Genomic DNA, 16,472 nt, shown 5'->3' with positions numbered 1-16,472 from the left:
TTTCTTTTGCCAGGTCTAAATGACAGTTTAAACTGCACACACAGGCTCCAAAGGCAGACCTTAGACATGTTTGAAGGGCTAATAAAGTAGGTAGTACAAAATGTGCTGCAGGCCCACTAGTAGCATTCAATTTACAGGCTCTGAGTATATGTATTACAATTCTACTGGAGGCTTCCAAGTATATTTTATGTGTCGATTGGGTGTAAGCCAGTGTTACTATGGTTTAGGGAGTGAGCACACACAGTTTAGCACTGTTTAGCAGTGGTAAGAACTGCACAGATTCCTAAGGTCAAAAGCAACAAGATCAGCAATAAATGGAGGAGTAAGCCAAAATATTTGGATGAAGTCCACCCTAAGGCTGACAAGTCTAACACAGTGCAGTAGGTCTGTGATTATTGAGGATGTTTTTAAAGAAATGCCCCTTTGGATAGCAAATTAACATTATAAGTGTCATTTGTATTTGGATTACACTGTTGTTGTCACAGTTTGCATAAAAATATTGAGACAAAGTTGGTGACCTCTGATACAAATGTGCACCAATACAGTTAGGGACGAGATAGGCTGTATGAAAGGGGTGGATGATAACCGTAGTAGTTGTCTTATACTGTGCAGTGGCTTGCCATATCTCTGGTATCCAGTTGCGGCTTGCTGGGATCACAAGGGGCAGGGTGGGTGCAGCACCTGGTGGGGAGGGAGTTGTAGGAATACTTAACAAAAAAATAAATAAAAACTGACTTGATCCACCGCCACGCTGCTCCTCTTTCTCCCGTCGCTGCAGGCAGGCACAGGCTCCCAGCCTGCCCTGCAGCCATTCCTGACACTGCTCAGAGCAGCAGCAGGATTGTTTGGGAGCGCACAGCCAGGGCACTCCCAGGCAGACTGGGAGCCTGTGCCTGCTCTCTCCAGCACAGCAGTGCTGGGCTAAACAGAGCACACTGGGCATGTGTGTTTGGCCAGACCAAGACAGCCGGCCAAACATATATGCACACTGAGGGGAGGCACAGTGCACTCCCCTCATCTAGGTCACATCACAAGGCCCCACCCCTTTCACAACTAAAGGATAATAAACATAGGTGGTCATTACAACCCTGGCGGACGGTGTTAAAGCGGCAGTAAAACCGCGAACAGGCCGGCGGTAAAAAAATTGGAATTACGACCGTGGAGGAAACCGCGAACAAAGACAGCCACTTTAACACTCCGACCGCCACGGCGGTACAAACTAACAGCTTGCCGGTCACCGCCAACAGACAGGCGGAGGACAATATACCGCCCACACTATTATGACAGGCCAATCCGCCACCTTTTCCGGGGCGGATTCACCGCGGATAAAAACACGGCGGAAACAGGAATTTCGAAGGGAAAACGCTCACCTCTACACACTCCACGAGGAACGACGACACCATGGACCCGGAACTCCAAATCCTACCTGCGATAGTCTTCCTGCTCCTGTACCAGGAGCACCAACGCCGGCGGCGAAGACCACGGTGAGTACTGCACCTACGACACAGGGGAGGGGGGAGGCAAAAAACAGGGACACACACACTCAACACCCCCACCCCCACCCACTACAACACACACACTAATACATATCTATACATTATAGTAACAACCCCCAACCCCCCCGGAAGAATGCAAAGATAAAAGGAAATGAGTGTAACCATTGGAATATATTAAAATGCAGTACGCAAAAATATACATATATACACTATTAACAAAATATACAATAAGAATAGTTGTCCAGGTATTGCACCATTCATAGTCCGTGGACCACTGGGCCCAAAATGCATGGGCGAGGCCCATACACGATACCAGATCAAAACAGAGAGAACACTGCAGGGGCATCAGATAGAACTACAACAGTCACCTCAGGGGGAAGGGAAGGGGGGCACCTCAGCCGGATGAGTGCATGACGCCAGATCCACGAGGGGGCTCCATGCCCATTGATGTATCCTAGGGAGTGCAAAGCCACAGTCTCTCAAGTCTCTACAGTGGGTGGGTTGCCCACTGCCATATCCTGGGGAGTGCAAAGCCACAGTCTCTCAAGTCTCTACAGTGGGTGGTTTGCCCACTGTCCAGTCCTGGGGAGTGCAAAGCCACAGTCTCTCAAGTCTCTACAGTGGGTGGGTTGCCCACTATTCAATCCTGGGGAGTGCAAAGCCACAGTCTCTCAAGTCTCTACAGTGGGTGGGTTGCCCACTGCCATATCCTGGGGAGTGCAAAGCCACAGTCTCTCAAGTCTCTACAGTGGGTGGTTTGCCCACTGTTCAGTCCTGGGGAGTGCAAAGCCACAGTCTCTCAAGTCTCTACAGTGGGTGGTTTGCCCACTGCCATATCCTGGGGAGTGCAAAGCCACAGTCTCTCAAGTGGATAACAGTCTCCACTGGTTCTGGAGGGGGGCTGGTGCCCAGAGTGCTTCATCCTGTGAAGGACAGAAGTAGTGGATGCATGTCTCCACTGGTTCTGGAGGAGGACTGGTGCCCAGAGTGCTTCATCCTGTGAAGGACAGACGGAGTGGATGCATGTCTCCATTGGTTCTGGAGGGGAACTGGTGCCCAGAGTGCATCACATACCCCATGGCGGTCCCAGTTGCGTCAGTGCCCCTGCCGCTCATGGGCTAGCGGTGCTTGATTTGGCGGTGGCCTGTTCAGCGGTGCTTGAGTTGGCGGTGCCCTGTTCACCGGTGCTTGAGTTGGCGGTGCCCTGCTCAGTGGTGCCTGAGTTGGCGGTGCCATGTTCAGCGGTGCTTGAGTTGGCGGTGCCGTGTTCAGCGGTGCCTGAGTTGGCGGTGCCCTGTTCAGCGGTGCTTGAGTTGGCGGTGCCCTGTTCAGCGGTGCTTGAGTTGGCGGTGCCCTGTTCAGTGGTGCTTGAGTTGGCGGTCCTTTATTGCCCAGCTGGGCTGGGGCTGGTGGTCCTTCATTGGGCAGCTAGGCTGTGGCTGGCTGGGCCCTCTTGGGCAGCTGGGCTGTGGCTGGCAGGGCCCTCCTGGGCAGCTGGGCTGTGGCTGGCGGGGCCCTCCTGGGCAGCTGGGCTGTGGCTGGCGGGGCCCTCCTGGGCAGCGAGGATGGGGCTGGCGGTGGCCTCCTGTGCAGCGTGGATGGGGCTGGCGGTGGCCTCCTGGGCAGCGGGGATGATGGCGGTCTTCTCCGCCGTGCTGCTCCTCCCAGACTTGCCGGGTTTCTTGTGGCCCTTCCCCACCTTGGGAGGAGTCACAGCTGAGTCCACACTCCCACCGGGACCCCTGGGAGCGGCTTGGGTGGCTGGAGTCTTCCCCCTCTCCGGCCGGGCACTTGCCAACTTCTGGTGCTTCACAGGGGGGGGACTGGCTGTGCTGTGGCTCCATGCCACACTGGCTGTCCTGGTGGCCGGTGCCCTCCACATACCTGTGACAACAGGCACCACTGGTCCCGGAGATGTTGTGGCTGAGGTGCTAGTTCGGGACCTATGAGTTGGACGGGGAGGGGGGGTGCGAAATAGGTCAAGGCTGGACAGGAAAGGTTTTTTGGACACACTGGGACGGGGAGCTGGAGGGGGTTTGGGAGTGGAGGAAGAGGTGGTGGTTGTAGGAGGTGTACGTTTGGTGGCTTTGGGTGCAGGTGCATGCGCTGGAGGCTGTTGTGAGGTGGATGGCTGTTGGGTGGGTGTGTGCCTGCATTTGTGTATCTTCGGAGGGGGCATCACAGACACACTGGGAGAGGACACAGGGGACATGTGTATGGTAGTGGAGGTGTTGACTGCACGTGAGCGGGGTGTGCTGGTGGGTGTGCTGGTGAGGGACGTAGTGGCTGTAGAGGTAGTGCATGCAGGTGTGAATGTAGACGAGACTGGGAGGGAGGAGGGAGACGACGAGGAGGGGGACACAGTGGAGGCAGTGGATGTTGGTGTGTCTGTATGTGTGTGATGCTTGTGTGAGTGCTTGTGGGATGTGTGGTGCTTATGTTTGTCTGAGCTTCCCTTGTATGGTGAGGTGTGTGCAGGCTGTTCTGATGGTGTGCTTGGGATAGGCAGAGGTACAGGGGATTGGGTCTGGGTGGAGGAAGTTGGAGGGGGGAGGCTAGACACAGGGACAATGGCTGCCATCAGTGCTGAGGCCAGAGTTTGAAAGGCTCGGTGAAGGGCCACCTGACCAGAATGAATGCCCTCCAGGAATGCATTTGTTTGTTGCATCTGCCTTTCTACACCCTGGATGGCATTCAAAATGGTAGACTGCCCAACAGTGAGGGACCTGAGGAGGTCAATGGCCTCCTCACTGAGGGCAGCAGGGGTGACTGGGGCAGGGCCTGAGGTGCCTGGGGCGAAGGTGATGCCCACCCTCCTGGGTGAGCGGGCACGGGGCGAAGGCTGAGGGGCTGCTGGGAGGGCGGTGCTGGTAGGGGGGGTGGCGGCTGTATCTGTAGTTGCGGGAGGCACAGATGTTGCCGCCCCCACAAGGGAGCTCCCATCAGAGGACGAGTCCGTGTCACTGGTTTCAGCTCCTGTCCCCACCATGGTGCTCCCCTCGACCTCCGTCCCACTGGTGTATTCTGAGTCCGTAGTGTGGCCCTCCATGGCCATGTGGGATGCAGCTCCCTCGTGCTCCGGTGCCACTGCTCCTCCGCCTGATGATGCTAATGTACACAAGAACAGGGAGACCACATAAAAGGGGGAGGGGACAGAAGAAAGACATGTTGAGTGCATGGATTACCGCTACCGTTAGCGAACAAGACAGACACAGAAGCCCCCTGCACTACGTCGCGCTCTTGTCTCTACAGTGCAATTCATGGGAAATGGCCTACAAGGCTATGGACGACATCTGCACACATAGATGACACAGGTGCATGAATAGCTGTACTTGGCACTCTACCGAGGTGGGGTGGGGAGGCCACAGGGCCATGCCTTACGGAGGGGCCTAGCCTACGGAACTCGCCCTGGCCTAGGGAAACCCACAGCCCTCCTCCCCCACCCAGACACCTCCACTGCGCGCAAAGTCAGCTGAATGAGAGTGTACTCACCCCCTTGTGTCTGCTGTGATGCCTTCAAGCGCCCATCCAACTCCGGGTAGGCCACCGCCAGGATCCTGAACATCATGGGGGTCATGGTTCGACAGGCGCCCCTCCCAGATTGGGAGGCCATCCCCAGCTGAGCCTCCGCCGTCTTCTTGCTCCAGCGGCGAATGTCCTCCCATCTTTTCCGGCAGTGGGTGCTCCGTCTGTGGTGGACCCCCAGGGTCCGGACGTCCTTGGCGATGGCACGCCAAATATCCTTCTTCTGGTGGGCGCTGACCTACATGAAATGTACAGGGGAAGAAGAGAAGTCATTACCAACTGTGCCGTCAAAGTGAGTGGCCCCCATCCCTACCCTTGCCATGTGGCACATGCACCCACCGTCTTTCATGCATGCAGAACTCTGCCCCCTTCCTTCTTACAACCAGCCCTCTCCACACAGGCATAGCCCATACAACATGCTCCCTGTGTACTTACCTGTTGGTCTGGAGGACCGTAGAGTAGCGTGTACTGGGGGAGGACCCCATCGACGAGCTTCTCCAACTCCTCCGATGTGAAGGCAGGGGCCCTTTCCCCAGACGCACGAGCCATTGTCTCTTCCAGACCGAGGTCACAGCAGCACTTGCAGTGTAGGTCCTCTCCTGTCGAAGATCAGGTATCGAGTGATTATACAGATAGAAAATGGCAGTCACGTCCGGGGCGGTGCATACCATCACCGCCGGCGTACATCGTCATTGGCTCCTGGGACCCATTTGGTCCAATGTTAACCAATGCAGCATTGCGCCGCGGTCTTCGACCGCCTACTGCGATGGTGTACAACGCCAGCGCAGTTACCTCAAATCCCATTGTCCCACTTTAGAGGTCAGGCAGCCGCCATTTCAGGGGCCCACATGGCCTAATTTCCAAATGCGTCACAGATACCTAGGCCTAGTCTCAACACACATACAGGCCACATTTTGTGAATGACTGGTGTTCTGTGTAGACTGTGGGTACATACCTCTGAGTTGTTTGACTCTGTGCTCACTGTTGTCCTTCATAGGGACCGCCCGCAGGGACATGTGAGGAGATGGCGGAATACTCCGGTGTTCCGACGGCTGGTGGACCTGTCGACAATGGAGAAAAGAAATTTGATTATCACCTACAGGTTTGACCGTGCCACAATCCAGGAACTGTGTGCCCAGTTGGAGCCTGACCTGATGTCAGCAATCCGCCATCCCACAGGAATCCCCCCTCAAGTGCAGGTGCTATCAGTGCTCCATTTCCTTGCAAGTGGGTCTTTTCAAACAACTGTGGCCATGGCATCAGGGATGTCCCAGCCTATGTTTTCCAACGTATTTTCCAGAGTGTTGTCTGCCCTGCTGAAACACATGCGGAGCTACATCGTTTTCCCTCAGGTGGAGGATTTGCCTACAGAGAAAGGTGACTTCTATGCCCTTAGACATGTCCCCAACATCATAGGTGCCATTGATGGGACCCATGTGGCTTTGGTCCCCCCCCCACAGGAGTGAACAGGTGTACAGAAACCGGAAGAGTTATCATTCCATGAATGTACAGATGGTATGTTTGGCAGACCAGTACATCTCCCATGTGAATGCCATGTTCCCTGGCTTAGTGCATGATGCCTACATCCTGCGGAATAGCAGCATCCCTTATGTGATGGGTCAACTCCAGAGGCACTGTGTGTGGCTATTAGGTGACTCTGGTTACCCCAACCTGTCATGGCTACTGACCCCAGTGAGGAATCCCAGGACAAGGGCAGAGGAACGCTACAATGAGGCCCATGGGCGAACTAGGAGGTTGATCGAGCGGACCTTCGGCCTCCTGAAGGCCAGGTTCAGGTGTCTGCATATGACAGGTGGATCCCTATTCTACTCACCAAAGAAGGTGTGCCAGATCATCGTGGCCTGCTGTATGCTTCACAACTTGGCTTTGCGACGACAGGTGCCTTTTCTGCAGGAGGGTGGTCCAGATGGCGGTGTTGTGGCAGCTGTGGAGCCTGTGGACAGTGATGAGGATGAAGCAGAGGAAGAAGACATGCAGAACAGGGACTCAGTGATCCAGCAATATTTCCAGTGAAACACAGATGAGTATACATTCCTGCCAACTACATGTACTTTTACACTTCTACCTCTATCCTGTCTGTCGTTTTCACCCAGTGTATGTTCACTGAGTTGTCACTTTCCCTTACGGTTTCACAGGTGTGGGTCCCAACGTGTCTCATCTGCTTAGATTCCTCATGGACTAGAGCTGTGTGACATAGGTATGTTGACATTATTATTTCAAGAACATTTTGTCACTGTAATTGCAAATACACTATTTCGAAATCACAGACAAACTCCAGATCTTTTGGTACTTTAGGTGTGTTTATTTAAATACAAAATATTGGAGGGGGAAGTTAAATGGTGAGGGGTGATGGCGGAGGAGTATCCATGGCAGAGTCCAGTCTATTAGTCTTGCAGGTGCATTGCCCATATGGGCATAGGAAGTGGAGCTGGGGCAGTTTCAATATGGACAGGGTGACAAAGTGGGACAGTGGGATGACAATCAGGGTGGTCTCATTTCTTGGCAGGGGTCTTGGCATCGTGCTCTGTTTTGTTCCTGAATCTCAGGGACCGTTTGCGGGGTGGTTCTCCGTCTGCAGGGGGTGGGGTGCTGGTGTGGTGGTCCTGTGGTGGTGCCTCCTGTCCACTAGCGCCGGCGGAGGTGGTGGGCAGTTCCTCCCTGAACCCCAAATACTGTTCCTCCTGCATCCGCTGAGCCTCCTGAAACTTGGCCAGTACCGTTGCCATTGTCTCCTGGGAGTGGTGGTAGGCTCCCATGATGGAGGAGAGGGCCTCGTGGAGAGTGGGTTCCCTTCGCCTGTCCGCCCCGTGTCGCACACCAGCCCTCCCAGTTCCCCTGTGTTCCTGGGCCTCCGTCCCCTCGACCGTGTGCCCACTGCCACTGCCCCCAGGTCCCTGGTGTTGTTGGGGTGGTGGGTTATCCTGGGTTCCCTGTAGTGGTGGACACCCAGCTGATTGACGTGTCCTGGGGACGGAGGTATGAGCCCACTGGGTGGGTGCTGTGCTGGTGTTTCCTGAGGGGGGAAGGTCTGTGGTGGCCTGTGACTGTGTGACGGGAACCGACTGTCCCGAGGCCCCCCGATGTTCCGGGCTGGTCATCTAGATCCAGGTGGACAGAGGTGCTGTCATCACTGTGGGCCTCTTCTGTGGGTGGAGTGGATATGTCTGGACCCTCCTGTCTGGTGACGTTGGGTAGTGGTCCTGCAGGGGTGGAAAGGCATGATTATTGCATCTGTGTGGGGCATGGTGTGCAATGGGTGGGTGACCGTGTACCCCAGTGCTGGCATTCCTGTGTGTGAGCTTGTGTGATGATGGTTTAGGGGGGTGTATGGGTATGTGCAGTGGGCATGCTTTAGTGATGGGTGTCCATGCGTTGTTGTTGCATGCAGGGCTTGGTGTTGGGATGTGTGGTTTGTGATACTGGTACATTTGTGAGGAGTTGGAGTGATAGGGGTGAGGGCAAGGGTGGGGGTATGTGATGGCATGCAGGTAGGGTGGGGGATGTAATAGTTAAGATTTGACTTACCAGAGTCCATTCCTCCACCGACTCCTGCGAGGCCCTCAGGATGCAGAATCGCCAAGACCTGCTCCTCCCATGTTGTTAGTTGTGGGTGGGGAGGTGGGGGTCCGCCGCCAGTCCGCTGAACCGCGATGTGGTGTCTTGAGACCACGGAACGCACTTTCCCCCATAGATCATTCCACCTTTTCCTGATAGCTCTATCTTCCTTGCAATTGAGGTGTGCTGCACCTGAGATCCAAATAGCTGTGGCTCTACCCAGGCAATTTCCTCCACCATGACCCTGAGCTCCTCCTCCGAGAACCTGGGCTGTCTTTGCCGTGCCATGGGGTGGTGTAGGTGATTTGTGGGGTGGTGTGTGTGGTGATAAGTGTGGTGATATGTAGTAGTGTGATGTGTGAGGTGTGTGGAAGTTGTGTGGGTGATGGTGTTGTGTGCCTGTGGATGCTAGTTTGTTGATGGTGGTGTCTCTCTCTGGCCTTCGGTCGTGAATTGTGGTCGTAGGGGTTTGTGGGTGATGTGGGTGTGTGTTTTATATTGGATTGGGTGTGTGGGAGTGGTGTGTGTATGTGTATCAAGTGTGTGTATTTGGAATTGTCCAATGTGGCTGTGTTTTGAAAGAGTGTGTGTATTTTGAGCGCGGCGGTGTGTACCACCAATGGTATACCGCGGTTGAAAGACCACTGCGTGGATTTGTGTGTCGTGATAGTGTGGGCATATTTCTGTTGCCGTGACGGTGTTGGTTTTGTTTTCGCCAGTTTATCACTGACCTTTGGTGTGGCGGACTTGTGTGGGTGTCTGAATTTTGGCAGATTCCGAGATGTAGCTCATAATAGCTGTGGCGGAATTGCGCGGCGGCGGCGGTGTGTTGGCGGTCTTCTGCACGGCGGTAAGCGCCTTTTACCGCCAATGTTGTAATGACCCCCATAGTCTGTTATACTTTTGTCGTAAAAGGTTTGCAGCTTCTGCTGCTGGCGGGGGGCGACACTCATCTGCCTTAATGGAGGAGCGGACGCTGCATATCGTGTGTGATTCAAAGAGACGCCTTTAGCAAAGACTTTTAATGGTAGGACTGTGATGGGTTCGAAGGGGATATTTGATTGTATAATTTCTATCATACTTATATGGCAAGAAGCCAGAAGATAGTGATATTTTTGCATTTAAAACTTTCCACGTTCACCAGACAGAAGTTTCAGTTTCACTCGTCCTTTCCAGCCCTATTGACATGTTTGTCCCTTGTCTTTCATATTCTTCAGCCAGACAAGTCAGAACATCCTGTCTACATCACTAAACATATAACATCTCTAAAAAAGCTTTAACCCTTGAGAGCTTGTGAAATGTAAGGCGTGCTACTTTCTTTACATTTCGCAATCTTTGCATTAAAGAGGAAATAAGTTCATTTAACGTGAGAGAAAAGGACGTTTTTATTATTTATTCATTCGGTCTAGAAATTTAGACCATTAAAATACAATAAAAACACTCTTACATAATAAAGTATTGCATAGTAAAATTAGCACCATTTGAACGTAGGTAATGCTATTGAAACATAAAACCTGCAATCATATAAATATCGACAATGTGCTACTTGGCACTAAAACTTTAAGCATACTTAAAAACAATAAAAACTGTATAATAAATACTTGGATATTAAGTTTTTGTAAAAAATTAAATATCATAGCAATTCGACTAAAAGAACATCTCTATAAACTTGTAAGGTCTCATCTTTTCCTATACGGGGATACAGGTTCGTAACAAAGAGATTCCTGAAAAAACCTCATAAAAGTTTGTTAGAGTTCACTTCAATGACATAGTACCTATTTTATCGGAAGATTTAAAAGTTAAACATCAAAAATATAAATTTCATGTAAGAACCACCTTCTATATGTGAGAAAACTGATTCAGGAACCCGTGGCTGATATGTACCTACGACGAATAGACCAGGCTTCAGTTAAGTATTTGGAGACTGAGCTAACTACAGTGTAGAAGTATCGTATCTGCATATTCTGGTAGCGTTAGCTCGGTCCTGCAATAAAAGGTTTTTACAAAGGGAGATAATCCACCTCCCTCTAGGGCTCTTGTAAAGGGGGCAGAAAAACAGCATGTGCTCAGTTGTTTCCTTGCAATGGTGGCAAAAAATACATCTGTCAGTCAGAGAAATATTTGATGACCAGCAAGCCGTGAAGCTATTAATCGGCAGGATGCCATATCTTAGCTGGAGAAATAGAGTACGAGCATATGCAGGTATAGGGAGATCCATGAAGCTCTCGGACCGGGGTTCGTGTTTGAGCTGGAGGAATTCTGATGTTAACCTGCCCGCCCTATTGAGGTGCAGTAAATCCTCATTGGTTTTCTCCCAATACCTTTTTTTGACAAGTTGTCTTGCATTAGAGGGGATCAACTCAGGGTGTTTCCAATAGAGGGGAAAACCTAGGTTGTCCCAAGCAGCTTTCATCTCCTTCAGCCATGGGATTTTCTTCAGACCTTGGGGCGATACTAAGAGTTCTCTTATCACCACCCTGAATGGTTCAAGTTCGGTAGTTTTCCATAGGCGAATCCAGTAGGAAAGGGGTCTCAGGGATGCTGTGTTTTTAATGCTATTTAATCCTAAATCAAGCCTGAGAGGGGTCATTGGTGTACCTTTTCCTAACCTGGAAACCTGTCTAAGGAAATTATTTTCTTTGGTTTGTAAAGGGTCCAATTTTCTATGTGAGCCCCAAAGTTCCGCTCGATACAAGGCAGCCGCACGGATTTGTACATTATAAATCTCAGCAATTATATTCAGGGGGGGACTCGATGCCTTTCTAGCTCTACGAGCTAGTGCCCCACCTCTTTGACTTATGATAAGTGCTCCTTTGTCAATAGCTGCGTCCCAGCTACCTGTATTAGAGAGCCGTATACCTAGATAGTCGAATTCTTCCACTTTTTCTAACGGAATTGAGTTCATTACTATTCTTGCAAGGGATTTTTTCCTTGAGGTGCTGAAGATCATAAGTTTCGTTTTCTTAATGTTGACATCCAGCCCATAGTCTCTGCAGAAATCGCAGAATTGGTTGACCAAGTTTTGGATTCCTATTGGTGATTTAGCTAGATGAATGGTAGTGTCTGTATAAAGCAGACATGGAGTTTTCTTTCCAGCCAGTTTGGGCGAGTCATTAATACAATTTTCTAGGTAGTGGATGCAGTTGTTAATATAAAGCAAAAAGAGAGTGGGGGACGTTTATACAGCAAGATGAAGTTAGGGAACAGATGTTTTTCATCATCATCTTTACAGCCTCCAGTTGTGTTTTACGTCAGCTACGATGATTTATTGGAAAGACACAGCATTGGTGAATGGATTTGTAGGACTTTAGAGAAATGTATGAAGGCTATCATAAGTGGGGCTAGGAAGTTGCTGTGTCCAACTTTTCAATATTAGCAATAATGGTAATTATAATTGTTATACCTGCTTAAAATGGTCCTTCTGCTGAATATAACTGTGTCGCTTCTTGCAACGGGGAGAAAGTTGTATTATATGCCTTTTTGAAACCTTACTGATTAACGGGGTTATTTAGACCATAGCAGGGAGTATGCTTGTCCCCAGAAAACAGAGTGCATTGCTTCCGCCACCCTGGTCATGGACCGTCTGTCCTATTTAGACATTCCTGTCTTTCTGACGGAGGTCAACAGACCACCATGCTTGTGGTTACTTTAAAATAAATCAATGTTTTTTTTTTTTTAAACGTGAGCTGTTTCTTTTCAAGGAAGCGGAAATGCATTTAAAAAAGAAAAGGTTACATTTCCTTGTTTAGGAGGAGGCAGTGGTCTTGTGGATCGCCTCCTCTTGAACAAATCTTTTTTAGATTACCAAAGCGCAAGGGGTCTCAATGAATCCCCTTCCCTTTTGAGAATGTGTTACCACCTCCTTTTAGGTGTGGGTAAAATGTTTTGCAACAGACTTTTGGTGACAAAACATTGATACTTGTAAGGGATGCCCACAACAGACCCTTTCTAAATACAAAATCGGTATCCACTTCGAAACATATTTAGCGATTCAAAAACACTTTTCCTCAACACTTGGTCCTCAGTCAGTTTATCTCGACTCTAAATAGAACATGCGAAACACAAGTTTGTAGGGGGTCAGCCAAAATTTACAGCAGCGTCCTACATTGCCAAACTTAAAATGAGCCCCTAAGTCTAATAGCACAACCTATTGCATAATTATACTTTCTGTGCTTGATTCACAAAGGTAAAGTTACACTTTTGTGTCAGTTTACTAAATTTTGGTATTCACAAACTATGTGAGGAGATTTACGAGTCCGCGCTCCCTATATTTATGTGTGGGGAGTTCTCTGCCCCAGCTGTGGACTCTCTGGGTGCAGAGAACTCCACACACATAACTATAGGAAGTGCAGAGTTGTAAACCTCTGCACATAGTTTGGCAATACCACACAGTAGTAATCTTACACAAAAGTGTAAGTTTACCTTTGTGAATTAGGCAGTGTGTGCATACACTCTATGTAAATATTCCAGCTATGTAAATATAGTAACTGTGTAAATGTACTGTGTACATTTACTATACAACTAAACTATGTAAGTCTATAACTAAAACTCTACTATCAGTGCAAATATACTAATAGTCCATTTAACTATGTATCAGTAGATGGCATTGTTGTCACAGCTGCATGCCAGGAGTATATTAAAAATATCAATTATTTTATTTTAGTCACCACAAAATAATAGTGCAATATGTCTCTCATGTATTGTAACAGTTTTGCTAATAATCTGGGCCACACATAGAAAGCTACATTTGTCTGAAACCTACATAAGTTTTGTTACTCAAGTGTTATACACTAGTTCAGGGACTGTAGAGCCACTAATCTGATGAAATGTAATGTAGAGAGCAGATTCAAAAGAATATTTGGAGTGCCAGGGGAATGTTGGAGTTGACAGGGATAAAACCAGCTGCCTCTTTTTCTCTGTGGACAGACAGATTTCCCAGGGCTACACTTCTACCATAGACTTTGCCACATATTACTTGTAAGGATAATGCGGTCCTCCAAGTGACCTGCATTGAGTATGGGAAGATTCTGTAGTAAACGTACCATGTGGAGCGGGGCACATGTATTTGAAGGTGGCCACCACTGAGTGGACTGTCTGGTGGCCAGTAAGTAGATGAATGATGACACAAGTAAGTTCTTTGAATTCCAAGCAAATTAGATGAGATGCAAGATAGGCTAACATTCATTTGGAGAAAAGGGCTCAGATCTGACTTAAAGAAATGTAGCCCTCCTTTCTTACGGAGGGCAAGTAGAATTTAGTACACCTTTCTTTTAGTGGTAGGTGTTCAAGTAGTCGAGTATTATCCAAAGGTCAGAAAATGTAGATCTATTTGTTGTTGTACTCTACTAAAGTACTGTTAGCTCTTCCTCAGAGACAGTGAACATGTATTGTGGAGCCACACACTCAGTCTAGCGGACTTCAGGTCAAAAAAAGAGAGCAAGCTTAATTTTCTTTAATTTAGTGTTAGACCGGGCATCCCTAGAGTGGCCTGACCCTAGACTTTTTGACTTTTACCTCCTGTTGTGTTGCTGTATCTTTTTATTGGACATAGGACTCTGAGCACTTTACAACTGCTAATCAGTGCTAACGTGCATGTGTTTATCCCCTAAACATGGTAACATTGGTGGATCCACAATTGGCATATTTAATTTATTTGTAAGACCCTTGTAAAGTGCTGTATCCTATAACCTATCCCAGGGCCTGTAAATTAAATGCTATTATTGGTCCTGCAGAGCAGACAGATTGTGCCATACACTTCAGTCGCCCTTAAACATCTCAGGCCTGTCATTGCAGAGCCTGTGTGTACAGTCTCACTGCCACCTCGACTTGGCATTTAAAACCTGTTGCCAAGCCCCTAAGGGAGGCCCTAGGTAGTCCAAAGAGCAGGGCACCATGTAAGTAAAAGGCAGGGCATGTGCTTTTAAGTTTTACATGTCCTAGTAATGTAAAACTTCCAAAGTAATGTTTTATTACTCTGAGGCCTGCTCCTCTCATAGGTCAGCATTGGGAATTCCTTAATATACTTTTAAGCTCTAATTCCATGATCAGAAAGGAGTAGCTGAATTATGTTTGGTATCATTGGAATGATAATAATAAATCCTCTTTGCTGGTAAAATCGGATTTATTATTAAGATTTTAGAAATGCCACTTTTAGGAAGTGTGTTTTTCTCTGCTCTCACTGCTCTGCATTCCTGACAGCTTGTCTCCAATACACGTCTGGTCTGGCTGGGTGAAAGCTACATTTGTGCATCCCCTCCAGGCACCCACAACACAGGGCACTCAACTGCATCTTCATTAATCTGCATACTGATGGGTCTTCCTGGGCACGGAGGATGGGAAGGGCTCACACTTACACTTCAATGGGTAGTGGCCTGAGCCCACACAAAGGGCTGATTACCCCCAACTGATAGTCTGAAGCCAGAACTGGGATGAAAGGGGGGACATGCTCACTTAAGAAAGATCCTCTGAACCCACCCCCCCACCACATTAAAGACTGTTTTGGGTCTCTGACCCCTCTGAAATCAGATCAATACTGGACTTGGGAAGAATTCTGCTGGAGTAGACACTGCTGTGCTATAAGGATTGCCACTCTGTGTGAACTGCCTGTTCCAAGGACCTACTTCTCTGCATTGCTGAGCTGCCCTGCTGCCTGCTGATCTGTGCCCTGCTGAGGACAAGGACTGGACCCATCCTGCTGAACCAGAGTGTCTCCAAGAGCTTGCTAGCTTGCCCCCTCTTCTTCTGTTCTCAGGGATATCGAAAACTGCTTACAACTTGCCTGGTGCTGCTGGACTCTACCATCTGTGAGTCCTATCCTTGCCTGAGGTGGCCCTGTCCAGCCCTGGGCCTTGGAATTGGGTTCTGCAGCTGATTTCTGTAAAAACTGATGCATCGCCTCAAGTGAAGGAGAAATTTTGACCCATTGCTCCCTTGACGCCAACACCGAGGCTGCTCAATGACAGTGGCTTCAAAGGCTGCACAGCTCGACAGTGATGCTCTGAGCAGCTCGACGATGATGCATCACCTTCACTTACGGAGCCCAACAACGACGCAGTGACCCGAAAGCATGGAAAATATAGATGCATCATGTTCTTGCCATCAAGGCTTTGCTCCATCAAAGTTACTGTTTAAGCGGACCCTGCGTGAGTTCGGTAGTCGGCATACCCTCCATTGCAGTCAGCCGGAACTGTGGATTTGCACCAGTCCCTCATGACCTCAAGTAACCTTTTGACTGTTATTGACTTCTAAGCACTATTTCACATTTAATCTTTAAAAAATACATTTCTCGACTTCTACTGATTGGATTGCCATTTTGGTCTTGTTTAACTCAGCTGAACATTCTCTATTTTTCTGGTGTGGAGTCTCTCTTTTGTGGTGTCATTGAGTTACTGTATTTTAAGTGTGTTCCACAAATACTGTACACATTGCCTCTTATGTTAAGCATGCCTGCTCTGTGCCAAGCTACTAGAGGGTGATCATAGGTTAATTAAGGGTGTGTATCTGACCTACTATGACTAGGATAGTGGTCCCTACTTGAATAGGATACATACCCCTGCCAACTAGATACTCAATTTCTATTTCTAACAGTTAGCCTTACAATAGACTTCAGGTATTTCACCACAAATGGTGCCCCTCTTCATTGCTTAGGAAAGGAATTACAGCTCCAGGCAAATCTGGCTCAGTGGGACTATGTCTAATAATTCACACTGAAAACTGATATGGAACATACTGTGTTATTTCTAATAGTACAAAGAGATTTTACACTGAGCAGGTTCATCCTCATGCAGTCATGGCAGCAAACCTCGGTGTTCAAGCTATGTTACGTTATTGAATTTCTAAAGCACATTAATATCTATGTAGGTGTCCTGGCACTGA

The 16,472-nt window shown here is 49.0% G+C and overlaps 1 protein-coding gene across 2 annotated transcripts in view; it reads right to left on the bottom strand.

Moving 5' to 3' along the window:
• ITGAE (integrin subunit alpha E) overlaps positions 1 to 16,472 on the bottom strand; it is an 874,109-nt gene that overhangs the window by 832,662 nt on the left and 24,975 nt on the right. The gene's annotated exons all lie outside the window — the stretch shown is intronic.

The sequence above is a fragment of the Pleurodeles waltl genome, chromosome 3_1 (genome assembly GCF_031143425.1).
Source record: "Pleurodeles waltl isolate 20211129_DDA chromosome 3_1, aPleWal1.hap1.20221129, whole genome shotgun sequence".
Classification (NCBI taxonomy): domain Eukaryota; kingdom Metazoa; phylum Chordata; class Amphibia; order Caudata; family Salamandridae; genus Pleurodeles; species Pleurodeles waltl.
Note: the sequence above shows the minus strand (reverse complement) of the source record. Positions and strands in the feature narration are given on the sequence as shown.